Here is a 27,856-nt window from a genome sequence, read left to right as displayed (position 1 = left end):
CACCTTCTTCCTTTTAAAACATGGAATGTCAGAGCAAAGCATGATCATTTAGAATTTGATATAAATTGCTTGTCAAACCATTAGAAGAAAGGAAATTTAGTTTATTTCATTCCACAGTCTCCACATTTATAAGGACCAATCAAGTCAACAGAATCCTGGATTATTCTGTTTGTGCAGCCTAGGACTTTTTCAGTTCTAAGAGTCTAAAATAATTCAGATTATCTTAATAAAGGCAGAGTTGAATCTAGGGGATTAAAATATGTCATAAGAGTCTTCACGATCCAGCAGGCTCTCTTCCAAATGTGCAGCCTGAAGACATACATCCCACCAACTTTGGAACCCAGCTGGAATAGACAGATGGCTTTCTCCGGTTAGAAAGTCTCAGGAAAATTCTGAATACATCTTCAAATTGGCCAGCTTGGGATACCTGCTCCAACTAAGCCACAAGGAACAAGTATCCCATAGGAAGGAGGATTCTGCCACTTGAAGAAGGGATGAGAGAAGTCAAGACCCAGGACCAGCCCTCCAAAGGAGTCCTCTCTGCCCTTGAAAGGGAAATTACCAAGTGGTCCCCATCCCTGCAGACTTCACTTTCCAAAAAGAGAAACAAGATGAACCCAAATGCACAATTCACATATAAACACGAGAGGTAGGAGATCGGGTGGCACCAGCAGTAAAGAATCCACCTGCCAATGCAGGAGACATGGGCTTGATCCCTGGGTTAGGAAGATCCCCTGGAGAAGGCATTGGCAACCCATTCCAGTATTCTTGCCTGGAGAATCCCATGGACAGAGGAGTCTAGCAGGCTCCAGTCCATAGGATTGAAAAGAGACACGGCTGAAGTGACTTAGCAATAGCAGCAGATTGCAAATATGAACACACTGAATCTCAGCTTTATGAAGACATGGGTTGAGTAAAAGGCCAGTAAAGCGTTAATAATGAAGTGCTGAGCTGGAGTGTCCGGAGGGACAGGACTCAGATGGCTCTCATGTGGGGAAATGCCCAGGGGCAGTTTCAAAGGAGGGAGAGGGCTTTGCCTCTTGAACACACAGGATTAATGGGAAGGTCCAGTGAGAACAATGTGAACACTTGGTCACCGTCACCTGTGACACAGTTGGCTGTTGGCGTGATTTACCAGGGAGGATAGGAGGACATCCCCAAGCTGAGGAGGGCACAGTATCAGAGTTAGCCAGTTCAGAGAGTCAGCAGCACAGTGAGCAACATGTCAGGGTTCAAGGGATTTCTGTGAACCTAGATAAAATAAAAGGATATGTTTGTTCTCTATGCCCATGTCTCATTTCTGCTTTGAAAATAGGTTCATGTGCACCATTTTTGGAGAAGGCAATGGCACCCCACTCCAGTACTCTTGCCTGGAAAATCCTATGGACAGAGGAGCCTGGTAGGCTGCAGTCCATGGCGTCGCTAAGAGTCGGATACGACTTAGCCACTTGACTTTCACTTTTCGCTTTCATGCACTGGAGAAGGAAATGGCAACCCACTCCAGTGTTCTTGCCTGGAGAATCCCAGGGACGGGGGAGCCTGGTGGGCTGCCGTCTATGGGGTCGCACAGAGTCGGACACGACTGAAGTCACTTAGCAGCAGCAGCACCATTTTTTCTAGATTCCACTTATATGCATTAGTGTATATATGGCTGGTTCGCTTTGCGGTATAGCAGAAAAGGATAACACATTGTAAAGCAACTATACTTCAAAAATATTAAAAAATAAATAAATAAAAGGATAAGAAAACATGAACATGGAGAGCTCAGGGTGGTGCCTGGCGAGGGTGAGAACCCAGCGCAGAGCCACCATTCAAAGCCGCGGTCCTGGTTCACCAAGTCAACATGAAGAGCAGGAAGGACCGGGTATGATCAGGTGGGAGGCAGACCCAGAAGGTGAAGCTGGAATGGGGTTAGACCAAAACAACCCCAAGGGCCACGAGAACTAAAAAGTCTGGGACTTTCTCTAAGAAGTTTTCAGTAAACCTGCAGCTGCTGCTGCTAAGTCACTTCAGTCGTGTCCGACTCTGTGCGACCCCATAGACAGCAGCCCACCAGGCTCCCCCGTCCCTGGGATTCTCCAGGCAAGAACACTGGAGTGGGTTGCCATTTCCTTCTTCAATGCATGAAAGTGAAAAGGGAAAGAGAAGTCGCTCAGTCATGTCCGACTCTTAGCGACCCCATGGACTGCAGCCTACCAGGCTCCTCCATCCATGGGATTTTCCAGGCAAGAGTACTGGAGTGGGGTGCCATTGCCTTTCTCCGAATAAACCTGCTAAATCCAATCAAATTATGACCCCAAAACATTCTGAGTTTAGATGGTGGTGATGGTTTGCACAGCCTTGTGAATATACCAAAAGCCCCTGAACTGTACATTTTAAAGGATGAATTTTACTGTTTGATTCCACTTATACAAGGTACCTAGAATAGTCCAATTCATAGAGTCAGAAAGTACAAGCATCTCCGGTTATAAAGTCTCAGGAGAATTCTGAGTACATCTTCAAATTGGCCAGGGGCCAGGCGCAGGGTGTGAGGTGGGTTGGGGAGACAGGAATGGGGAGCTAGTGTTGTTATTAAGAGGAACAGAGTTTCCATTAGGAAGGTGAAAAATTGGGGAGATGGATGATGGTGAAAGTTGAGAGTTGCACAATAATGTGAATGTATTAAGCACCATTGAACTTTATAGTTAAATAAGATTAAAATAGTATGTTTTATATCATGTGATTTACCATAATAAAACAATACTTAAAATTTTTTTTAATTAAAAGAATGAATTTTATGATATGCAAAATTTATCTCAATGTTAAAAAAAAATCAAAGCCTGACAGGCTGGGACAGAGAACAAAGGTCAGAACAGAGTGAATATACAGAGCCAAGCCAGAGCCTGGCCCAGAAGGCACTTGTCTTCAAACTGTCCTTACCTCTGCCCACATGACAGGGACCTCCCAGCCCCAGGGGACACACTTACCAATACTTCTGTCACAACAATACGGGGGAGCCACCTGCCGAACACAGCACAGCCACGAGCTCCAGGGCCAGATGGAGCGTTCACAGATGGTCAACGCTTGTCAGGCAGCTGTCCACAGAGCTCCAGCCTGGACACAGGTCAGCACAGGTAGCCTGAACAGGGTCACTGGGCTGAATTCAAGCTTCCCCTTCTGTCCACAGTTAGTAATATTTTATTTATTTGTTCATCTATCGATTCATTCATCTATGTGCCTGGCAACATACTAAGTGATTCCCATCTCAGGAATCTCAGGTTCACGGGAACCCTATGAGATAAAAATTATTTTCATACCCATTTCACACATTTGAAGGCTGAGGCTGAAAAATATCCATTAATTTGCTCACACAAGAGTAAGAAATGTGATTTCTGGAGGCTATCTCTTAATCACATGTTCAATGTCAAACCACCCAGGAAAATAGAAGTCTTCAGAAGAAAAGTCAGAATTTCAGAGGGATCTGATGAAGGGGGAGGTGACGGCGATGAGAAAGACCATCACTTTTCACGTTCTACAGTACTTTTAATTTTAGCAGTGGCTATGCCACACTTCCATAATAAAAACTAGTAAAAAAAAAAAAAAGTGTGTATGTGTGCACGCGTGTGTATGTTTGAAGATCAGGGACAGCAGATCTGTAATGAATGTTCCTCAGAAGTTCTCTCTCTGATCTTCTCCCAGGGGTAGGTTTTGAGTGGTTTTTAGAGAGTTCTGGCTGGTTTCATTAGCAGTTAACATCATCTTCATCATCCCTGGGTTTTACCCTCTGCCCTAATACATAACAAGCAGGGGTGTGTAGATGACAGTAAGTTTTTTGTCGAACCAACATACGAAGGAGCAGCTGGCAGGGGGCTTCCTTACCCCTTGCCTAATCTGAGTTCCTGGGCACATCTCACCACCCTACTCCCCGCCCATGGGCAGTAAGAGAGCAAGGGCTCCCATCCTCCCAGGAAAGACTGGCCCTGACCTGGACTGTATGGCCAGAGCCCCAGGCTAGGCCTCAGGACAACAGAGTTTCAAGTTCCCCAAAATATACAAAACCTCTGGAAAGTTTGAAACCACAGGGGACAAAAATGGGCTTGCCTCTACCTCACAAAAAACGTTCAGTAACATGGGAAGAAACAAAGACACAGGAGATTGCATTAATGCTCCCGTGATTAGTTTTGCTTTTTAAATTTCTGAACATAAAAGCGTGCTGTCTGGAACTTGTGTTTCTCTCCTTGACCTTGTTGGTTGGACAGTGAAGCTGTGAGGACCCCAACTTGTGGTCACGTGTGGAAGATGGAGGGAGTGGACAGCAGAGCGGATGTTGGGAGCCTCTGAGCAGGCATCGATCTGCCTGGATAGAGCCCCAGCTGGAGTAAGTAGGTGCAGCTGCCTCAGCTCTTCATTTTTTCAGGGGGATGGAGACATCCTCTACCCATTTTAAATCAGAACTCCACAAGGGGTGGGAAAAAATAGCATGACGGGGACTTCCCTGGCAGTCTTGTTAAGGCTCTGTGCTTCCACTGCAAGAGTCACGGGTTTGATCCCTGCTGGCGGAACTAAGTTCCCACATACTGCAGGGCTGAAAATAAAACAACAAAACAAAAACAGTACGGCAGCTCCTCAAAAAATTTAGCTTACACTGGTCCATATGATCCAGCAATTCCACTTCTGTGGATATAACGCAAAAGAGCTGAAAACAGAACTAGAATAGATGTTTGCACACCCCTGTTCATAGCAGCATTATTCACAATAGCCAAAATAGCCATTCACGGATGATGATAAATAGAAGTGTTGTATATGTGCAATAGAATATTATTCAACCTTAAAAAGGAAGGAAATTCTTTTTATTTTTTAATTGGTGGAAAATTGCTTTACAGTGTTGTGTTGGTTTCTGCCATACAACAATGCAAACCAGTCATAATTATATTAATATATATACCCCCTCCATTGGCTCAGATGGTAAAGAATCTGCCTGCAATACAGGAGATGCGGGTTTGATCCCTGGGTTGGAAAGATCCCCTGGAGAAGGAAATGACAACCCACTCCAGTATTCCTGCCTGGAGAATCCCATCGACAGAGGAGCGTGGCGGCTACAGTCCATAGTGTTGCACAGAGTCAGGCATGACTGAAGCGACTTCGCACACAGCCCACCCCTCCATCTGGAGCCTCCCTCCCCTCTTCCCATCCCACCTTTCTAGGTCATTATAGAGCGTCAGGCTGGGCTCCTTGTGCTATACAGCAACTTCCCCCTTGCTATCTATTTTGCACATGATAGTGTATATAAGTCGATGCGACTTTCTCAATTGATCCTACTCTCTCCTTCCTCCATTGTATCTACAAGTCCATTCTTTACATCTGCGTCTCCATTCCTTCCCTGCAAATAGCTTCATCTGTACCAGATCATGGCATCTGGTCCCATCACTTCATGGGAAATAGATGGGGAAACAGTGGAAACAGTGTCAGACTTTATTTTTCTGGGCTCCAAAATCACTGCAGATGGTGACTGCAGCCATGAAATTAAAAGACACTTACTCCTTGAAAGAAAAGTTATGACCAACCTAGATAGCATATTGAAAAGCAGAGACATTACTTTGCCAACAAAGGTCCATCTAGTCAAGGCTGTGGTTTTTCCAGTGGTCATGTATGGATATGAGAGTTGGACTGTGAAGAAGGCTGAGCGCCGAAGAATTGATGCTTTTGAACTGTGGTGTTGGAGAAGACTCTTGAGAGTCCCTTGGACTGCAAGGAGATCCAACCAGTCCATTCTGAAGGAGATCAGCCCTGGGATTTCTTTGGAAGAAATGATGCTAAAGCTGAAACTCCAGTACTTTGGCCACCTCATGCGAAGAGTTGACTCATTGGAAAAGAGTCTGATGCTGGGAGGGATTGGGGGCAGGAGGAGAAGGGGACGACAGAGGATGAGATGGCTGGATGGCATCACTGACTTCGATGGACGTGAGTCTGAGTGAACTCCGGGAGTTGGTGATGGACAGGGAGGCCTGGCGAGCTGTGATTCATGGGGTCACAAAGAGTTGGACAGGACTGAGTGACTGAACTGAACTGTACCGCTTTTCTAGGTTCCATATATATATGTTAATATACAATACGTGTTTTTTCTTTATGATTTACTTCACTCTGTATAATGGGCTCTAGTTTCATCCACCTCAGTACAACTGACTCAAATTCATTTCTTTTTATGGCTGAGTAATACTCCAAAGAAAGGAAATTCTGACATAGGCCACAGCAATGGATGAACCGTGAAGACACTGTGCTCGGTGAAATAAGCCAGTCACCAAAGGACAAATACTGTGTGATTCCTCTTTGTATGAGGTGCTTAGAGTAGTCAAATTTAAAGAGACAGGAAGTAGAATGATGAGTAACAGGGCCTGCAGTGAGGAGGAACGGGGAAGTGTTATTTAACAGGGACAGAGTTTTGGTTGAAGAAGATGAAAAAATTCTGGAGGCGAATGGTGGTGATGGCTGTACAGCAATCTGAATACAATTAGTGTCGCTGAAGTGAAGTCGCTCAGTCGTGTCCGACTCTATAGCCCACCAGGACTATAGCCCACCAGGCTCCTCTGTCCATGGGATTTTCCAGGCAATAGTACTGGAGTGGATTGCCATTTCCTTCTCCAGCGGATCTTCCCGACCCAGGGATCGAACCCAGGTCCCCCGCTTTGTAGACAGACGTTTTACCATCTGAGCCACCGGGGAAGTCACTGAACTGAACTCTTAAAAGTGGTTAAGATGGTAAATTTTATGTTATATATATGTGTGTGTGCTCAGTCACGCCTGACTCTGCGACCCCATGGACTATAGCCTGCCAGGCTCCTCTGTCCATTGAATTTTCGAGGCAAGAATACTGGAGTGGGTTGCCATTTCCTACTCCAGGATATCTTCCTGACCCAGGGATCAAACCCACATCTCTTGCATCTCCTGCACCGACAGGCAGATTCTTTATGACTGTGCCTGTGTCTACATACTGTGTATATATATAAGTATACGTATTTACCATAATAATTGTTTAAACTTCATGAAGAGAGGCTACAGGGGAAAGGGCAGTCCTCTGGTAAAATTAAGAGACACCCCCCCCCCAAAAAAAGCGGGTATGACCCTGCTTCTGCATCACCATCTTGTCCTGCTCAGCCCACACATTAGGAATTTTAATGATCTGACATCACAGGGAGTTGTACACTAAAATCTTCCTGTGGCATAGTTTCTACAAGTTATTTGGCAGGGGAAGAGTATAGAGACAGATAACAATAATAGACACCTTATTTATCACTTCCAAAAATATTCATAACTAAAAATTCTTGGAAGGAAAAAAATATTTATCTTCCCTTATGTTTTCCCTTTTTTCCCAGGCCTTCATCTCTCTAGTTGCTTTTCCACCAAACATTTGTTCTTTAATTTCTGGCAGTTCTTTCACCTTTTCTGTTCTGGGTTTCTGGACTACATTTGGAAATAAGTAATAACTTGTATTACTTATAAATTGTTCTTTCCTTTCCTTGCAGAGATTGTTGTAAGAATTCTGGAGACTGTGAAGAGGGAAATATGTTAAAAATACAAAGGCATTCTGTTTCTTCTTATTATTATTAAGAATTGCCTTTGAGGGACACTGACTCCACAGGAGAAACTTACCCTAAACAATGCCAGACATGACAGGAGAGAATTCCACAGCAGACCTGTCAAGAGACCTGGTTTGCCTGGTTCCTCAAATCATGCTGCAACTGCCTCTTCCTGTCTCTTTCTGTGTGCCTGGCATAGCCCACAATTCTGGGTCACCTGGGGGACAGGGAAGTGTGGTGGCCAGTAGAGCTGTACCTCCATGCAATGTAAAGGGATGAGCTCCCCATCACCAAGGGTATTCAATTAGAGTGCAGCTAGTCACATCACAGGGAATTTCTGCTTTGTGAAAGAGACTGAATTCTGAGGTCTCTTTCAATTTTAAGAACCCATTGATTTCTTTATTACTGGACTCAGTTCATTCGCTCAGTTGTGTCCGACTCTTTGCGACACCATGGCCTGCAGCATGCCAGGCTTCCCTGTCCATCACCAACTCCCGGAGCCTGCTCAAACTCATGTCCATTGAGTCGGTGATGCCATCCAACCATCTCATCCTCGGTTGTCCCCTTCTCCTCCCACCTTCAATCTTTTCCACATCAGGGTCTTTTCCAATGAGTCAGTTATTCACATCAGGTGGGCAAAGTATTGGAGTTTCAGCTTCAGCGTCAGTCCTTCCAATGAATATTCAGGACTGATTTCCTTTAGGATGGACTCGTTAGGGGAGGGAGGTAGGAGGGGGGTTCAGGATGGGGAACACATGTACACCCATGGCAGATTCATGTTAATGTATGGCAAGACCAATACAATATTGTAAAGTAATTAGCCTCCAATTAAAATAAATAAATTTATATTTAAAAAAAAAAGGATGAACTGGTTGGATCTCTTTGCTGTCTAAGTGACTCTCAAGAGTCTTCTCCAACACCACAGTTCAAAAGCATCAATTCTTTGGCGCTCAGCTTTCTTTATAGTCCAACTCTCACATCCATACATGACCACTGGAAAAACCATAGCTTTGACTAGACAGACCTTTGTTGGCAAAGTAACATCTCTGCTTCTTAATATGCTGTCTAGGTTGGTGATAACTTTTCTTCCAAGGAGCAAGTGTCTTTTAATTTCATGGCTGCAATCACCATCTGCAGTGATTTTAGAGCCCCCCAAAATAGGAGTCAATTGATGTGTTCTTATATGGGCTCCATCCCCTTCCTTGCTGTGTGACTGGACCACAGGCATGTTCCTAACTTCTCTGAGCTCAGTTGTCTCAATTATCTCTTATTATTATGTAATCTGCCTTCCTGATCCTATCCTGAGGAGTCCAGAAAATGCTACAGAGCAAATGCTTTGAAGACCTTATTTTTTTTAATTGCCATGCTGGGAAGAATTGTACTGCTGTTATTATTACTCCTGCCCTCAGAGGATGACTGCACAAACCAACCAAATACCACAGGGCAGCCCTCCCCGCTCAGAAGGACAAGACTAGAGTCTGAGAGGGACTTGGGGTAGAGGAGCCATGCTCTGAATCAGCATTTCTCCCCAAGAACAGCGATTCCTTCCGTTTCTTTCCTGTTGATCTCTGGTCCTTCTGAGCGGGCGAACTTTCAAAAGCATCTCTGGAACCGTGTGAACACTGACTATTATTTTTTTAATGTCCAACTAGGGCTTCAGTTCCTAGGAGGGTTTCCTTCCACTTGCACAGATACCAAAAAAAAAAAAAAAAAGGCTTGCTGAATTAATGAACCACTTCTCTTATCTATTTTTCCTGTTATCTAATTCCGAGGGGAAAGCTGGGAGCTCCGAGGGAGCTGGGAGACAGCTCACAACGCCTCCCTCCCACCCGCTGAGAACAGCCTGGAGTCCCCGGGACTGAAGGACGCTTCGAGGAGCTGCAGGAACATCGCTTCTGCTCCGGGTGAGTCCCCACCTGGCCCCCTTGGTGACCCCTTCACCAGGGCAGAGCAGGAGATGCACCGAGGGAGTCGGGAGGGCCAGGAGCAGAGAGACTGGAGGAGAGGCGGTCGGTGGGGGGAGGAGGTCAGGGAGAGGACCAGCCAGTGTGGAGCGAGGGTGCACAGGGCTCTTGGGCCTTGGGGACAGGAAGGATGAGATTCTTTGCAGGCCAAGTCACAGAGGCAAGGCTTCCTTTCCCACTTTCGCTCTCTGGTTCATTTTCTTGGTTTCTCTTTCTTACAATCGGGTGGCATTTTAGTTTCTCATTTCCTGATTCGGCTTCCTGCTTGAACAATCAGAAGTTGATGGGGATGAGCAGTCTCTCAAGAAAAAAAAAAAAAAAATGAATATGCACCATGCAAAAATATCAAGAGATTGGGCCAGTTGCCCCTAGGCCCCTTGCCTCTGCTTCCTCCAACACACCCAATGGCCCTTCTTTCCCCTGGAGTCCCTGCTGTGGATACTCTGTCTTGAGAACCTGGTTGGAAAGCTTAGGAGAATCCTTCCTGACCCAGATCAGACTTGCCCAGGATGCTTTCGGGGCAGAAAAAATCTCACTGGCATTTTTTGTTGGTTTCATTGGTGAGTTAGTGAACAGGCCTCACGGCCTTCAGGATCTGATCATTTTCTTTACCTATTAACAGGTCGAAAGTCAACCAGGCTTGGTATCCGGTTTAATTTTTCGTTAATTCTGAAGCCAGACTTGTGGTGGGAAGGAGGGGATGAGGGTGGGTCTTGCAGGTGTACCTCAATGATCATGCTTTTCTTTTCTGAGTTCAGTTTGTACTTGCAAGAGTTTGGTTGCATATGGTTTTTGCAAACACATCAAAATTACCTCTGCTCCCTATAAACCCATTCCTTGGACAAATGAGCTTTGGATCTTATTAGTAGTTGAGAAAAGGAGATACAGTGGCGAAGACAGAGGGATAGCTTTGAGAGGGCACGGTTGAGAATGACAAATTAGTGCTTAAAAAATGAAGGCTCTGTGGGGTTTGAAACCAGGCAGGTTGAGCTTTTTCCGCTGGCCCAAAAGTTGGAAATAGATAATGGCAGATTTTAACTCTGTAGCCTTTCAAGGACTAGGCAGCGTTCTTCGGGAACTGGGAAGGAGTTAGTGCAAAGTCTCTTGGTGTCTGTACAGTTACTACAAATATTAGCTCTGCAAAGAAGAGAATGGAAACTTTTCCTGTTTCCCTCTTGCAGTCTTTCAGCCAGGTGGTTCAAAAGTTCTGCCTGACTTATCTTTCCCCTGCCCAACTCTGAGTCCCTTCACCTTCCCCATTTCCCCCAAAGGTTTTTATTCTCGGGCTTCTGTGTGTTCTCCAAAATTAAGGGAATTTGAGAGGTTTTTAGCTTGGCAAAATCAAGGAAGTGCCCCTCTGAATTGAATGAAAATCTTACTGTGAAAGGCTACTAGAATCCCATGATTTATCATCACAAAATTGATTTTTTTTATTATTAGTAGTAATGTGTTGGTTTTTGTTTGCTTGTTTATTTCTGTTAGTCTTATTTGAATAAATAAGCCTAGCATAAAAGGATATATAAAAGTCCTGCTTTATAAACTTTTTAAACATAATTCATTAGAGTTCATTTGTAGCAAAACAGACATATCCTGTTTCTTCTAAAGAATTCATTCCTGAAAGTGACTTTGCATTTGTGAATTCAATTGGCAGGGAGGTGAGAATCTCAGTTTCCTGTGGTTGGTACTGAGGAAATATTAATAAGTTGCTCTTTATCCCATTCTATTTCTCAAGCCCAATAAAATATCCATTTCAAATGACTTTCTAATGCTTTGTTATATTTGCCAAGTGATTTATGGGGCGGAAAATTGTAGTTCAGCGTGTGTAAGTGCAGAGATGGTTTAGCGCTGGGGACAGTAGAAAGGAGGGGGTTTAGGGTTGGGGCAGCACAGAGACTGAAGAAATTCAAGCTATCAATCTCCAACTGTCTAAACACAGCACCAAGTGGAGATTTGAGACAATTATCCGAATAATTGGGGTGGGGGTGGGGAGGCACTTTCACCTGAACTGTCTGGATAAAGGGGAGGGCGACACAGGAAAAAAACTAGCACGGGGAGGGCTCTGCTTCGGCTTTTTCCGGGATCACGCGAATTCGAACGATTTTTCTTTAAAGTCTCCGAATTAGACTTAGGGATGGCAAAGAAAGCTTTCCAGAAAAAGCTTAAAAGGGGCTCCCGTCGCACCACTGGGCAAGGCGGAGGGTGGGTGCCCCGCCCGCCGGGCCTGCGCCGCGGGACGCCCCCGCCGGGTCTGATAAAGCCCCGAAGCCGATCTAAGGTCAATAAACCAGGCGGCGTCAGGCTCTGGCGGAGGGTCGGGAAGGACAGGGGCGGGAAGGGAAGACAGCCGTCTTGAGGCTGTCAGCGAAATGGAAAGGAACGGAGGATCGAGGAGGTCCGGGTCCGGGCGACGGCGTGGGGCGCGCGGGGCCGAGACTGGGCCGCTGTGTGGGGCGCGCGGCCCACAGGAGGGAGTTGGGCGGCCCGGCTGGGTGGGTCCCCTCGGGCGCGGCCCCCTGACCGGCAGTGAAGGCGGCGACCTTGAAAAGTAAATCGGATCCCCAGCGATCAATCGTAACTTCGCCGAAAGTTTGAAGAAGGAAACGAAAAGTTTGGGGAGGGAACAATTTTTTTTTTTTTTTAAGAAACGGAGGAGGGGTGAGGTGGAGACTCTCAAATAATGAGAACACTCAATAAAACTTCTGGGATGCTTGAAAAAGCCAGGGAATTGTCCCCAAACGAGAGAAACTAGGAGAAGGATGACAGTGTTCATCATTAGTCATCCATTTTAATCCCTTTTGTATGGCGTTTAAAAGTTTACAAATTCCTTTTACATATAGTTCTTGTTTCTCCCACTCCTCGCATGGCGAGAGGAAAGATTGGAAGTAGTTATTCTGCCCAAAGTTACAGCACGTCGCCAGGGTTCCCCGCAAAGGGACTCAAACCGGTTGCTAAGTCACTCCTCGTCATCAGAGAAGGTCTTCCCAGGAAAGAGCCCGGATAAGTACGCAGCCCTGCGGAAAACCGGTGCACGGAAGCCTGGACCAGCGATTGGGGTAGTTAACAGCCGCGATCTGGTCCTTCCCGCTGAGCAGTCTAGTGCAAAGCCCGGACGAGAGCAGATGCGCGATGAGCTGCTGCTGCTGGTGGTGGAGGGGGCTCCCCTGGAGGCTCACAGGATCCCGGCTGACACAGCGCCTAGAACCGACGGATTTCCGCAAATAAACACCACCCGCCTTGAGTTCTTTCCACTCTGCCACGCTTGGCCCACGAGGCTGCGGGGTCCAACTTATTCGCATTCCTGGCGCGGCCGAAGCTGGTTTGGTTTGAACTTATTTCAGCTACTGTGGTGCTATGTAGGCCAGGCCACCTCGGACGGGTGTCGAGTCCGAGGTCTCCAGGGTCGGGTCTCAGGCCCTGGGAACCCCGCGCAACCGAACTTCCTGAGCGCAGCAGGGCTGGTAGGCGAGAAAGCCCAGGCCGCAGGCGCGGTCAGTCGAGTGACCTCGGGCCTGAGTGTGGCGCTGATCAGAACGCCGCCCTAGCTGCCCTCTGCAAGGGAGACCCCTTTAGGGGTCTGGGGATGCAGGATTCAGGACGCACTCATGGCGGGGGCGGGGGTGGGGCGCGGTACAGGTTAGGTGGCGGGCAGGAGTAGGTGTGCTAACTTTGCCTGCCTCCTCCGCTTCTCCCTCTGTGAGCTGAGCTCTAGCGGCCCCAGACGCCGTTGCCCCCATGGTCGGAATAGCAAGGCTTGTAGTGCAGCCCCGTCCCCCCTGGTGTCTTTCAGGTCGCGACTGCCCTGTGAGGTTCCTAAACAGTACAAGAATCACTGTAGGAGTTTAATCAGAAAGGTTATTCTTACACACAAATCCCCAGTTAGGCTGTTCTGCATCTCAACATCCCGTACGGAGCATCCCCTATCCCAGGGTCGAGGGTCGCAGCGAACCTCCGCAGACTCCGAATGGCACTGGATCAGTCATTTCTTGGGCCGGCTTTGGAGGATTATGGGATCTGGGAAGGAAATAAATGGCAAACACCCCGGGCTGGAAGGCTTAGTGGCCGCGGACACCTGGTTCAGGGAGTCTCGCTCAGCCCGGCTCAAAGAGCCGTAGTATTTCAGGCACGTTCCCTGCCCGCGCGGGGGCTGGAGGTAGATTTTGCGCAGCTTCTGGACTTGGAACTTACATAGGATAAAGGGTTCCCGGGCCTGGGCACGCGGATTTCTGGGGGGGGGGGGGGGGGCAGTGTTTTAATCACTTCTCAGCCCGCTCACCAAACTCGACTGTTCCCCAGCGAACCTCCTCCTAGTCTTGGATAAAAACTCCTGGCAGATCCTTCCCATACGACCCGTCTCTAAACTCGGGGGCAGAGGCTGCAAAGCCCGCGCAGATGCCCGCTTGGGGGTGAGGGCGGGGAGAGGGGGGACCGGGGTCCAGTAAGACGTGGGCGGGTGTCGACGTGAGGCTGGGGTTGGAATGGCTGGTGCTTTTTCTTTAGCTACTGAGAGGTGTAATGTCTCCCTCACCCACCCCAATCGTCGTTCTTAGGGATTTTCTTTATTCGTTTAATATTGTCTTCTTAACTTAGACGCTCCGCCTTTAAATTTTCCTCTGGGTCTGGCTTGATCTTTCCTCATCCCAGCCCGAGACCCTTACTCCTTATGATAAATTCGTTTTTATTAATTCGGGTGTCCAGTTCCCACCCAGAAATTACCCGATGATGTCCTGTTGGATGAATCAGGGGCCTTCCTGTTCGCGACTTATTTTAATTCATGAATGTTGAACTACATGGTAGCAGTTTTTCTCGCCTTTAAGGAATTTCTTAAATTCCCACCTCTAATTAAATAGCACCCTACAAATTATTTTCCAGCTTCTAGGTGGACGTCTAACAAGATTCATTCTCTCAAAATCATGATGCAATGGTGTTGATATTGTTGTTTTTTAATGTTGTAGAAACATTTACTACTGAGCCAGTTGATTTGTCCTACCACACGATTTATTATGGCTTTCCACTAACTCCAAAGATTTAGCAGGAAACTGATACGGTATAAATAGATAACTTTCAGTTGTTCATCAGCTAAGATTTTGTTTGCTTTCTGTTATATCAGAGTAGTTCCAGTGTAGTAATGATAGAACAATTAGTCTCTCCTTGTAGATAAGTCATTATTTTGAGCATTTATTATATGTTTTCTGCTGAATTTGTTGTTAGAGCCTACTTGAAAATGTAGTTTCCTGTAAGAGTGCTGATTAATAATAGATCCTTTTCATTTTCAGAAAATGACTGGAGATCACGAAAAGATAGCTCATACCAGGGGAAAATGTGTTGAGGTTTATTTCTTCAAGAAACTTTAACAAAGAAACTCTAAAGAAACAAAATCATTAACAGATAAAACTTGACCACAGGGAATTCAGAGTGGAGGTCAGAAAACATAGAGGAAGCTATGCTTCCTCTGCAATGATTCAAAAACAACAAAAATTAAGAAAACTACTACCCTACTGGTCACCGTATTACTGCAAAAGTCTCTCTCTAGTATTAATTGAAGGGAGGGGAGCGGAGTGCATGGGAAAGGTGTTCAAAGTGTTCCTAGCTTCTGGAAATTTGACAAGCAGAATCTACCAGTCTTAGAACTTCTCGCTAGAATTCAGCAGATAGTAGCTGCTGAGCACATCGGATACCTGCTTCCTAAAATGCTATGGGAGTAGCGGCAGGAGTTAGGGTTCAGGGCAAGTTCTGAGAAGAAGTTCTAGGAGACAGCCTGGAAGCCACAGGGATTTGTTAGCTCTCCCGGGCCTGTCGTTTCCCGGGCTTGGCACGGGGCTGCCTTAGAAAGCTCTCAGCGTGGTGGCCGCTCGGGTTTGCTCCAGCTGCGATAACGAAGGGGCCGGCTATCTAATCTGGACAGCAGCATGAACAATCCATTAGACCTCGACATTTATCTGAGGCGGGGGAGGAAGGAGGGATAGGGGCTGGCGTGCCCCACCAGGACTAGGAGGCACTGAGCTGGCCCATTGGAGCCTGGATTGGGTGTGGGTGGGGGGTGGGGGGAACTGGTGAAGCAGAGTTTGTGTGGACTCACAATTCACCCTTGCTTGGTGTGCTTCCGATGCTGGTAAATTACAATTTACCTATTATCAGTGTAAGGACGAATTAGGATCCCTTTGAGTTTGGAGTATTATATGTTTTATCTTAGGCAGTTCAGTGTACACTTCACAATGTCTCATTCATACTCCACCCCAATTGCAGGGCACTGTAAGATTCCAATTTTCACCAGGATTCCCAGGACCTGGGAGACCTAAATCCATCCACCCATTCTTTCATTCAGTCATTCGGCAAACATTTACAAAGCTTCTCTCTGCCAGGCATTGTGCTTCGTTCTGACAGGTTAAATTATTTGCCCAAGACGAGGGCTATGCTGGCGACAGAGGCGGAACCCTAAATCAACTATTCCAGCCCTGTGACTGCTCACTTCTTTCCCCTAAAACACACAAATCAGAAACACAGGGAGTTGCAAGGGCCTCAGGGGTTATCCGGTCCAGCCTACCATTCAATGCAGGAATCCCCTCCTCAGAAGGCAGGCTACGAGGCCTGCGTGGGCTTGAATGTGGCTCCCAGGACTGGAAAGTCCGTTCTGGGAGAAATCAGCCTCTGCCTGCCTTCACCTAAGCTCAGGATGCTAAGCCCCTCCAGCTACTGTGAACCCCCAGGTGTCCTGCTAACGAGCTGGGCTACCTTCCTTTCAGACTTCCCCTGGGAATGGAATCTGCAAGTACAGGATATTAACCCCCAGGTAATGCTTGGGCACTATAGGCCTTAGTCCAGCTGACCTGCCTCCCCCTCCCATAGTGGGTATTTGCTGCTGGGTCAGCAATAGCCAAAGAATCTTCAGAGCTTGGATTTTTGTCTCAACACAACTACCTACAAGCTGGGTGACCTGGAGCAAATTATTTCACTTCTGTTTCTGGCATATTCTAGAAATAAGATACATGAATGTGCTTCTCAGTATTGGAGGATACCACCTTCTTCAAAGATAAAATACCCCCTCATTAGTAATGAGATTGTTGTCATTTGCTGTTTAAAAACTTCAAAGTTACAAAAGGCAACTTCTGGACAATGACCTCATCACAGAGAACATTCTGGAAACTTTAGAACTGATGAGAAACTAGGGGCACACTGTCACTCGGTGAGTGTGAGAATTTAGGCTGTGTTAGAATAATGTGATTTGAATCCCACCTCCACTGCTTACTGGCTAAGTTGTGTTCAACTCTTTGCACCCTCACGGGCTGTAGCCCACCAGGTTCTTCTGTCCATGGGATTCTCCAGGCAGGAATACTGGAGTGGGTTGCCATTTCCTTCTCCAGGGATCTCCCCAACTCAGGGATTGAGCCCACACCCACATCTCCTGCATTGGCAGTCAGATTCTTTAGAACTGAGCCACTTGGGAAGCCCCCGCTGGCTATATTGTCTTGGGCAAATTACTTACCACTTCTGTGCTTCTGTTTCTTGTATTTTGAAATCTTCACAGACCTTAAAGGGCAGAGAGGACCTCTCCCAGTCCCTAAAATAATCTCCATAATGTTAGTTCATTATCATCAATATCCCTTGTGGGTTTGGTTTTGTTTGTTTCTTAACCTGTAACTTCAAAACACTTCAATAGTTAAATTTGTCTACAAATGGGTAGACATTTACTGTAAAATTGATAACTATGTTTTAAAATTATCTCACCCAAAATGGAGTGTTGCTGGTGGGAATTTTAGGTGCAGCCTTTCTGAAAGGCAATTTAACAATATGTATCCCAAACCACAAATATTCATATTTTTTGACCCACTTTTTCCAGTAGTAGCAATTTACTCCAAGGAAATAATCAGAGGTTTACAAGATGCTTTGCTTGCCAATATTTGTGTGAACTTGACAAGGACCCTTCAAACATATATTTAGTTTAGTGAAAAATAGAAAATAATATAAACTCTGAAAAATAAGTTACATAAACTGTGCAAAATCCATAATGTAGCCATCAAACTATTTTTTCTTAAAATATTTAACTCATGGGAAATCTCATAATATATTTTTAAAAAATAAAAAGCAGATTATAAAAAAATAAAAAGCAGATTATGAAATACTTTATACAGTGTGAAACTGGCTGAGTGGGGTGGAGGGAAGAGAGAATCAGATAGATGGAGAATATTAATGTTCTCTGTTTTTCTTTCTAGGTGATGTGGTTAAGGATAGGTTGTGTTTTCCTGTGTTATACTTATTTGTATTCTCCAAATGAACTACAATGAGCTCCTGTTTCCTTGAAACTAGAAAAAGAAATTATTTGAAGGGGGTGGGGATAATTGGTCAGCTCCAAGATCAATTCTCTTGCTTCCTAAGATTTCATGACTATCGTGCTTATGACAAACACTTATTCATTTTAGAGAATTTAAAGTTTCCAAAACTCAATGGACTCAAATTCCAAAAACAGTCCTGGACTCTAGAGACGTTTATACTTGGTGGGAGTGATTTTTCCACACAGATTCCCCCTCCTCCTTTAGAAAATCTTTTCAAAGTCATCCAGATTGTCTCAGAATTTCACTTGCAACCTTGAGTGTTTCTGAAATTGAAAACAACAGTCTAAGTTCTTGTAACTTTTTCCTCTTCTCAAAACTCCCTTTGCTGGCAGAAGGATGTGCTGGAATGTGAGGCCAGGTGCTGGTCCAACTGCAAATAAAAGCTGCTTATTCAGACCCAGGAGAAGAGGAGGAGGGAAGGCAGACATTTAGTGTTGGCCCAAAAATCGGAGAGGGTTTTCAGAAGGGAAGACCTCTGTGAAAGCAAGGAAGTTAACCACTGAGAATGCATTGTAGGACAAAATAAATTACAAGTATCTAGTGAAATAGTTTTAATTTGTAGAGGATTAAGTAGCAATTTATAAAGAAGAAGGCTGCCTTCCTTCTACTTTATATGTGCATTGTGTGATGGGGTTGCAGGGGAAGGTGGTAACACAAATAAATGGAAACAAAATCCCATCATAAACTCAGAGAGCCTTCAAGGGTCTTGTATTGAGATTTTTAATTTAATATAACATATTGGGTCAACAGAAGATAAAGTAGCATGGAGCTGAAGGCTGATTTCATTGATATTAACTGTGGAATAAACAAGCAAATTTTAAAAATTGGAGTCTGAATACAGTAGGGGATAGAGACTTAAAATACCACTCCTATCCTCTCTCTCCAAGCTCTATACTTTTTGTTTGTTTAACTTTGAGGTCAGCCTTTGGTTGGTTGGTTGGTTGGTTGGTTTGGTAATAAAGGCATAGGAATAGAATTTTGGTAGAACTGCAGAAGTTTTTTGTAAACTGGAGTGAGTTTCTGTCCATCCTGCCCCATCTGTGAGGCAAGCAGGGCTCTAGTAAGGCACCATATTCATCTTCACGCTACATTTGCAGGCCCCCTTCGCTGCACAGTCATGGTAGTAGGTGATGTCTTAAAGACTGATCTCACAGGAGCACATTCTAGACATCTTTGCTAACTGAATTCTCTACAACAAAAATCCTTATCAACCACTGATTTCCCTTGTCTCGGAAGGGAACAAACTTAAGCCTTGGACAGACCATATGTACTTTCCACCTGGCCAGGATACATCCCAAAGCAAGGGGTATAAGAAGAAGTAAGGACAACCAGAGTTACGAAGGGTGCATATTTCCAAAGCCCTTACAAAATGCTTTATTTTTCTATTAACTAGGATTTTCCTAGATCTGTGGGCCAGTAGATACAGGCTGATTTTCTTAAGACTGCGCCATTTAGCATTCTCATAAATGTCTCATCAGGCAAGATTTTCTTGAATACACACTGACCCCAGGGAAGTATCCTTAAGTACTTTATATAGTTTTAAAATAATTTCCACATGTAATCAAAATAGAACGAGAGAGGTCAAACAAGCCTTCCCTTGACCCCACTACAAACTGATTAAACAAACTGCCTCAATCGATTGCCCGATTTGTAAATTGGGGACAAGGAGTAGCATTTATTGGAGTTCTTTCAAGTACGTATTACATTTGATCCTCACGTTTGATTACTCCCTGGGGCAATCAGTGTGGATATTAATAGTATTATGCCCGTTTTATAGGTGAGGAAACTGAGACTTGGAGATGTTGCATTGCCAAAGGTCACATCGCTAATAAGTAACAGAATAAAATTCAAAATGCCCTGCTATATCTAGCTTGTGCTGCCTCCTCCACCTTCCAGGAGTATGCCAAGGACTCCTGAGATGGTCTGTATGAACTAATTTGTAAATGATCTCATCAGGATCCCTTAATTTACTCATCTGAAAATCTGGAAATCAAGGAATGACAGAGCTGCAAGTCTCTTAAAGCCTATTTAACTACCCCACTCCCTTTCATTTTACAGGTGAGGCTCAGGGAGGTTAAGTGATTTGCCAAAGGTCACCCCACAAGTTGGTGGGAAATGACCAATGTCATTTTTAAAAATTAGTTAAAACAATTTCCTACCAAGCCCATTTTTATGGCTTATTTTAAGCAGGTTAATAAGTATACCAGGCATAGCTTTAAACCCAACTGAGTAAATGCTGACACTAGTTTATAGATTCAACAGATAAGTAGCAATAAGGAATTATTCATCTCTCATTTATCATCCAGCCTCTCCAAGGTGCAAGTTATAAAGTGAAGCAAATAGCAGTTTAAGAGCCCCCATACATGGGAGATCAAAACAGTGAAAATAAAGTGGTTCAGGAAGCCATCATTTACAATGTGGCTTGGCCCCCAGGTCTCCTGAAATGTGAAAAAAGTGAAAGAAATTTGTGCATTTCACAAATAGACACTTTCGTGGTACAGACTTCCATATTTCGCTTCCAGATGCATCCCGTCTTAATTCATCCTTTGGAGTGTGTATTGAGCACCTACTGAATGCAGGGCACTGTGGAAGGTATGGAGAATGATTAAATACTATTCCAGCCATCAAGGACCTTTTGCGCTTAATAAAGTGGCAAAATAAAACACACACACACACACACTTGAACCTCAGTTAGTGGGTATAAAGGAGGAAAGGGAGACTGCCCTGACTGCTGGGGAAGCCACAACAAGCAGCACACTGAGGAGGTGTCCTTGCCACAACCTTGTCCCCAACAACACTTCTTTATCATAAGCACAGTGCTGGGAACCATCACGGGCAGAAAAAAAAAAAAAAAGGCTGTGAATTGACTGCCCCAGTTAAGAAGGAATCAAAAAAACCACATTTCCTCCACTCAGCTCCATGTTAAAATACAAACAAACTGGTGAAGAGATGGAGGGGGTCCCCTAGGATGTGAACAGATGTTAGAATATTTGTAACATATGCTGATGATGAGTAAAATTAACAGTTGATTTGCTTATTTGGAAGGTGAGCTCTAATGAATTCTCATATTGTTCTTCAGGAGGACTGGCTTATTTTATTATTTTTTAAAAGTCAATCCCAGTACCCCACGGGTAAGCCTTGAGGCCCAAAGGTCAATGTCAATAACAGGGCAGTCACAGATCCATAGTGACTTTGCTCTCGCTGCCCAGACAAAAGACACTGTGAGGCTCCTCTCGGAGCTCCACTCTCAAAAAATGGAAGCATTTTCCAAGATATTTACTCAAAATCCTTTAATTTATGGGACTTTCCTGGTGGTTCAGTGGTAAAGAATTCTCTTGCTGATGCAGGAGACACAGGAGACATGGGTTCTATGCCTGGATCAGGAAGATCCCCTGGAGGACGAAATGGCAACCCACTCCAGTATTCTTGCCATGGACAGAGGAGCCTGGTGGGCCACAGTCCATGGGGTCACAGAGTCGGACATGACTGAGCGACTGAGCACAACAACATCAAACTTTAATTTGTAGATGAGGAACCAAAGCTCAGAGAGTCCAAGTGGCAAAAGGTGACCATTCAATATATGTGAAATGATGAGTGAAGTGTGTATTACAAATAATTACGCAGGACGTGGGGGGCATAAACTGGGACATGGGATCATCCCATGAAACAATAAGGGTCATGACAAGGACCTAACCCAGAACCATGTCTATTATACCTCTCAACCTGCCCACAACTTGGCTATCTTATTTCATTTTGAAGGCTGGAATGTTTATGAGGATAATTGAAAGCCATTGTGCAGAAACATATTATGTACCCAGTGCCCCTTTTGGCTTGGTTTATCCTCTGTCTAGGAGGTGCAAGGAATGACTGTCATTTTGAATGTCTCTGACTCCCTGAGACCCTTTACTGCAGCCTCGCTCCCCCGCCCACCCCCACCGGGGCTGAGCCTGGTCACCATCTTCACCTTCCTGCAAAGCGTGGGGGTGGTGGGACTCACCATGTACTCTGGCTACCCCAGAGCTCAGTGTGCCTTATCGCTAATCCTCTCACCCTGGTGATAGCATCAGGGTGAGGAAAGCTTGGCCTTGGGATTCAGATTTATAGAGGGGAGCTATCAGTTCCTACAGCAGCATATTGAAATGGAAGAATAGGGTACGACCAGCTCTAATACTGGCTCTGCCACTAAATAGCTGTGTGACTCTGCACAAGCCTGTAGCCCTTTTCTGGGTCCTAATCGCCTCATCTATTGAATGAGTGGATTGGACCAGAATCCCCAAGGCCCCTTGCAACTCCAGCTCTCCATATCAGTGTCAATGTCAAAATAAGAGACCAAAGGTACATGGGTCATAGTCACTCCCACAATAGGGGCACTCAGGCTAAGATGCTTGTGAGGCCTCATTAGGCATCTTCTGTATGTGAGCTTTTCTGTGTTTGCACAATGGAAGGGACCACAGCACACGTTTTGCTGTATCCCACCAGTGGCTCAGCAGTGAAGAATCTGCCTGCAGTGCAGGGGGCACAGGAGACACGGGTTCAATCCCTGGGTCAGGAAGATCTCCTGAAGGAGGGCATGGCAACCTACTCCAGTTTTCTTCCCTGGAGAATCCCCATGGACAGAAGAGCCTGGTGGACTACAGTCCATGGGGTTGCGAAGAGTCAGACGTGACTGAAGTGACTTAGCTCGCATGTAACATGGTACATCATCTTCAGTCATAAACGATAGGGGTTTATACTGTGTGAAGACAAACTGAAAACTTCCATTTTCTGAGCTCAATTCAACAAACTTTTAAAAACATCTATTACATATTAGAAGCTATGGCAAATACAGAGATACCAAATAGGATTTCTGCCCTTGATAAAGCTGAAATTTGGAAGAGAGGGTTATGGAGACAGGCAGACATGTGGAGAGACTAAAAGGAACTAATGTGGTAAAATCTGGATAAGGAGGGGGGAAGGGATCGATTCTGGGAATTGAAGTCTTTAAAAATGGATTTTCATTCACCTGTCAATGTAGGAGACATGGGTTCAATCCCTGGCAAGATCCCCTGGAGTAAGAAATGGCAACCCACTTCAGTATTATTGCCTGGGAAATTCCATGGACAGAAGAATCTGGTCTGTGGGGTCACAAAAGAGTTGGACACGACTTAGCCACTAAAAAACAACAATGTGAGGTTAAAGCTCTTGTTTTTTCCCTTTTTCATCCCTCACAGTACCAATGCTTTGCTCATAGTAGCAGCATTTGGGTTCTGGAATCAAACTACTTGCTTGTAAATCTTGGCGCTGTAGGCTAGTAAGCTAGGCAAGTTATTTAACAGTGCTGTGTCTCAGTTTCTTCATCTGTAAAATGGGAGAATAAAGTGATTGCCTAGATAAATGAGATAGTCAATCTGTCCCACATCGTTGGCACCATGCCTGGATATAGTAAGTGCCCAGTGGTAGCTGTTACTCAATAAATGTTTGTCTAGGAAATGGAAGTTTTGTCTGCAGTCTGAGCCTTCTATCATAGACATGCAGATGTCTATGATATAGACATTTTGGGTTCCTCATTGAACACACTCATTATCTGTGGCTAAAATTGAGTTCAGACTTAAAGGTCTGGTGTTCCTACCCTCCCTCTGTGTGGGACCAGCAGCGAGCCCCTTGTTATAGAACCTTTAGAGGGACAGAATGGAACCATTTGGAGATGCCCACCTGGGGAGCTTTAGAGTCACAAAGTGTTGATGTAGGAAAGGATCCAGCCTCTGCTACTTACAGACAGAAAACTAAAGCGCAAAGAAGCGATTTGCCTGTGGTCCTGCAGAGTCAGGATTAGAACCCCAAACTTCCAACTCCAAATCAATGAGTTTCCACCAGACACCTGACCCCTAGATCGGACTCCCTGGCCAAGGCTGCTTTTTGCTGTGAGTCTCTTGGGCCACACTGCCTCCTCCCACTCTCCCTACTGTGTCCCAAAGAAAAGGCTACCTGTTCCCAGTTCTTAGGTCACATCTAACGTAGAATGAAGGCCCTTACTTGTCAGAGCTAGCCCCCAACTCAGACTGGGGTGAGGGGCGGGGCGGGGTGGGGGGAGACAAAAGAAAAATCTGAGCCCTTTAGCACTTCCTGTTAAGTTGTCTCCAGAGCTGACTTACTCCTTCAATTCTCACGAAAGTGCTTTGCAGGTGCTATGAGCATGGCCCCTCCCCCCACAGGAGTGTCACCAACAGAGAAGGTGACCCTGGGGGCTTTCAGTAGAAAGTCAGAGGAAGAAGACAACTTGCCCTAGTTACAAAACCTGTCAGGAGGTCAGAGTGCCCGCTTTTCTGGTCTGAAAGACAATGGGAAGGAAAACTGACCAAAAACAAGATAGAGGAGGGTGGAAACGCGAGAGTGAGCTTGAGGTTGCGCGTGAACTAAGGTGGATCATATTTTTTCAAGAGAGTAAAGTGTATTCGCTATTATAAAAGCGCAATTGAAACATTCAGTTCAGTTCAGTCGAAATGTACAAAAATGGAAGGGGGGCGGATTCCAAGCTGGAAACGTACCGTCTTTACATGTAGGTGCACTGACTTTCATTTATCTACCTGTCTTGGTTTCTATCATTATGTAAAAATTCGATGAACTCAAATGGAATGTGCGCCGGGGTCCTGATTTTGCTGCGCTCGCGCGGGCGTGAGTGATACCCGAGAAACTGACGATTCCCGTCCTGAGCTGTGTAGCCAGAGATACTACGCGGCCCCTCCGCTGGGAAAGGCGCTCCTCTCCCGCGGCGCGCGGTTGGAGAGGGCGGGCTACGGGCTCTGACCCTGGCACGGACCGCGGCTGCCGGGTAAGAGCCGAGGTCCGGGCGCGGGACCTCCGCCCAGGAGGCTGCGACGTCGGCCGGGGGGAAGTGGCGCGGGCGAGCGGGGGCGGGAAGCTGGGCCACAGCCTGGAGGAAGCTGGGCCGCGCACCGGGCGCCGGGCTGGGGAAGTGCTTCAGCGCCCGCCGCCCCCTCCGCGGAGCCGATCCGGGGCGCGCCGCGGGGCGGGGGCGGCCGGCCGGGGGCTGACCCCGAGCGCCGCAGAGTCTGCGCCCGCCTGCCGCCCCGCGCTCGCCGCCCGCCGCCTCGGGTTACGCGGCGGCTGTCGGCGCGCACCTCATCAATAAGGCCTGACAGGCCGCCGGCTCCGCGGCCATCCATCACCCGCCCGCGCGGCCCGAGGCTCAGGGCACCCGGCGCGGGGGGCGGGCGCGGGCCAGGAGCCGACGGCCCTTCAGGAAAGCAGGACAGGAAAGTCCAGCCGTCACCGAGGAGCTGGACCGACTCCACGTGGCGCGAAAACAGCCCCGCGCAGCTCGGAAGCAGCGTTTTCTATCCATCAATAAATATTTGACTTTATTCCAGTTCTTAATTTCAGAGTCTTTTAAGGACATGCTCATTTGTTTTTAAAGAGCCACAAAGGTGCTTAGAAATGATCGAACACAGCCCGCCCATATCACAGATGAGGAAACTGAGACAGAATGGGAAGCGGCATGCCTGAGGTCACGCAACCTGGTGGCGATGAAAACGACAGCCTAGGTCTCCTGACCCCGGATTCCCAGCCCACGCGCCGGCCACTTGGGCACTGGGCGGGACCCACGATCCATATGCATGATTGTCATCAAATATGTGGAATGAACGAAGTCCTGCGTGTTGTAGGTTCTCGGTGTGCCCGCTAGTGCATGAACTCTACAAGGTCGACACAATCTCTTACCCCGAAATCAGATCGCCTCCTGCGTGTGTGTGCGCGCGTGTGTGTGTACACGCGTGTGAGTGCGCGCGTGCTGAGGTCTAGAAAGAGAAGAGTGAATGAGGCAAATGTATGGGCGTGGGGGGGGGGCACCTACATATAAAAATAATAGAGTTCCTTGAATTATTTACTTCCTCTTCCCACCTACTCCCCCACTCTCCGCCCCTCCAAGCATTAAGGTGGTTTCTCTTCTAATTTCTCTGTTGCAGCACTTTTCCGTTGCCTGTTTGCAGGGTTCTTTTTCCTCACTGGTCTGAACCAGTTTGGAGGCGGAGACGTGTGTTCATCCTTAGATCTCCAAAGTTTGCCTGATGCATGGCATACAGCAAGCATTAAATACACGTTTGATATGTAAATTGAAATTCTTGTAAGGGAATCCAAGTAATACAAGTTCAGTGGACACTGAAGCTGAAAGAACTCTCAGATTACAGTGTTTTGTCTCATTTCAGGAGAGACAGAGACTGACTCTTGATTTACTCAAGGTTGCCTGGTAGTAGGATCAAATCTCTCTTGGTCACAGGCTCTCCCAGTTGTGACTTCCTGCATGCTTTTTACTTCTTCCCTTTCCTTCCCTACTTTTGGATCTTCCACTGCCAAATTAGCAAGCTTTCAAAGGGTGGGGAGGAGAATAAAAGAAATCGACAGAGCCAATCTGTTGGCTTTATTTCTAACAGGAAACAGTATTTTGTGGGGTTTTGTTCTGTCTTTGTAGATGGTGGTGTTTTGTGATTGTTGGTGCTATTGATTTTTTAATTCACGTGAACAGGATGAGATTAAAGCCAAAGACCAATGGGTGTCTGTTAATGTTAGCATTCGTTTGATTGGAGTTAGAAACAATGATATCAGCAACTCTTGGAAGGGGTAGAAATGAATGCACACACACTCACACCACTTTTGTTGAGCGGGAAAGGCATCAGAGCCATCCTATGATCCAAGTAGTCAGTGGCTTTGGGCTGGCTTGTGATGTCCACTAGACCGTGATTTCTGTAGATACAGGTAAAAAGTGTAATTTTATCTGGAATAATGTGCACTTTTTTCTGGTTACTATCTACCTACATGGTAGCCCTTCCACAGGCAGGTCATGAACTGCAGCTGAATGTAATGAAAATTGATATAAGAATCAGAGTCAGAACAACTTATCCTGCAGAACTGTTGTGAGGGTTGAATATGATCGTTTACAGAAAAGGTCATGTTTCACCCAATGGAAAGGGAAATACAGTTCTCTTCTTGGGGCCAAACTCATGCTCTCAAGGGCACACTTTGGCTTACTCTTACTTCATGGGACCAGACGGAGAAAACCCAGTCTCCTGATTGACTAGGTTCTGGCCAACTGGGTCTCTCCACCCTTCATTTCCTGCCAGCTGGTTGCCTTGGGGAGCAGCAATGTGACTGAAAGTGACTTAGCAATTTCTGAGCTTCTGCTACATGGTCCGGGGACTGTCAGGATGAGAGAACAACCATCCTTCCTGAAATAAGGAGGGCCAAAAGAAGAGATGCAAGGTTGTCTTCTGTATATAAATCACTTTTCTGAAGTATCTTAGGTGGGAGTGAAACATGTACCAGGGATGTGAAGTCTCACTAAAGACTGGAGATGTGTGTGTGTGTGTGTGTGGAGACAGAGAGAACAGGGAGAAGAATTTTATCCTGCCCCAGAAATACTCTTCAACCCCCTGGTTTTTCAAAGATACTTTTTCAAATCCCCTCTTTCTGATTTATTGAGGTAAAACTTACATACAGTAAATTCACCCTTTTTAGTGTACAGTTTTGTCAAATATACAAATGGTGTAACCACCACCACAATCAAGACATAGACTAGTTCTAACACACCCCCAAATTTCCTCCTCCCCCTTTGCGGTCACCCCTCCTCCACACTCCTGCCCCTACCAACCTCTCTTTGCTATCCCTATGGTTTTGCCTTTGTGACAATGTCAGATAAATGGGTTCATTTAGTCTTTTGAGTTCCACCTCTTTGATGCAGCCCTAGGGCACTTGACATTCTTTCATGTTGTCGGGTGTATTTGTAGTTCATTCTTTTTTGTTCCTGAGTCGTATTCCCTTGCATGGGTGTCCCTCCATGTATCTATTTTCCCGTTGAGGATCATTTCTGTGGCTTCCAGTTTGGGACAATTATGAATAAAACTGTAAGTTTAAAGATGCCAGCAATCCTCTTTTATAGGTTAAAACACAACTTACATTGAGCTTGTCTTATCCTGAGGCCGGTCGCAAATAATTCATCTGCTGAACAGCCATGGTCAGGAAG

General features: G+C 46.0%; 1 protein-coding gene across 4 annotated transcripts in view; it reads left to right on the top strand.

Moving 5' to 3' along the window:
* Positions 1-9,387: 9,387 nt before the first annotated feature.
* Positions 9,388-27,856, top strand: part of GATA4 (GATA binding protein 4) — a 78,870-nt gene continuing 60,401 nt past the window's right edge. For all 4 annotated transcript variants that reach the window (XM_005209825.5, XM_005209826.5, XM_059888967.1 and 1 more), the window contains exon 1: positions 9,388-9,457. The gene's annotated coding sequence lies outside the window, so the exon portion shown is untranslated. The remainder of the gene's footprint in view (positions 9,458-27,856) is intronic.

The sequence above is a fragment of the Bos taurus genome, chromosome 8, assembly GCF_002263795.3.
Source record: "Bos taurus isolate L1 Dominette 01449 registration number 42190680 breed Hereford chromosome 8, ARS-UCD2.0, whole genome shotgun sequence".
NCBI lineage: Eukaryota > Metazoa > Chordata > Mammalia > Artiodactyla > Bovidae > Bos > Bos taurus.
Note: the sequence above shows the minus strand (reverse complement) of the source record. Positions and strands in the feature narration are given on the sequence as shown.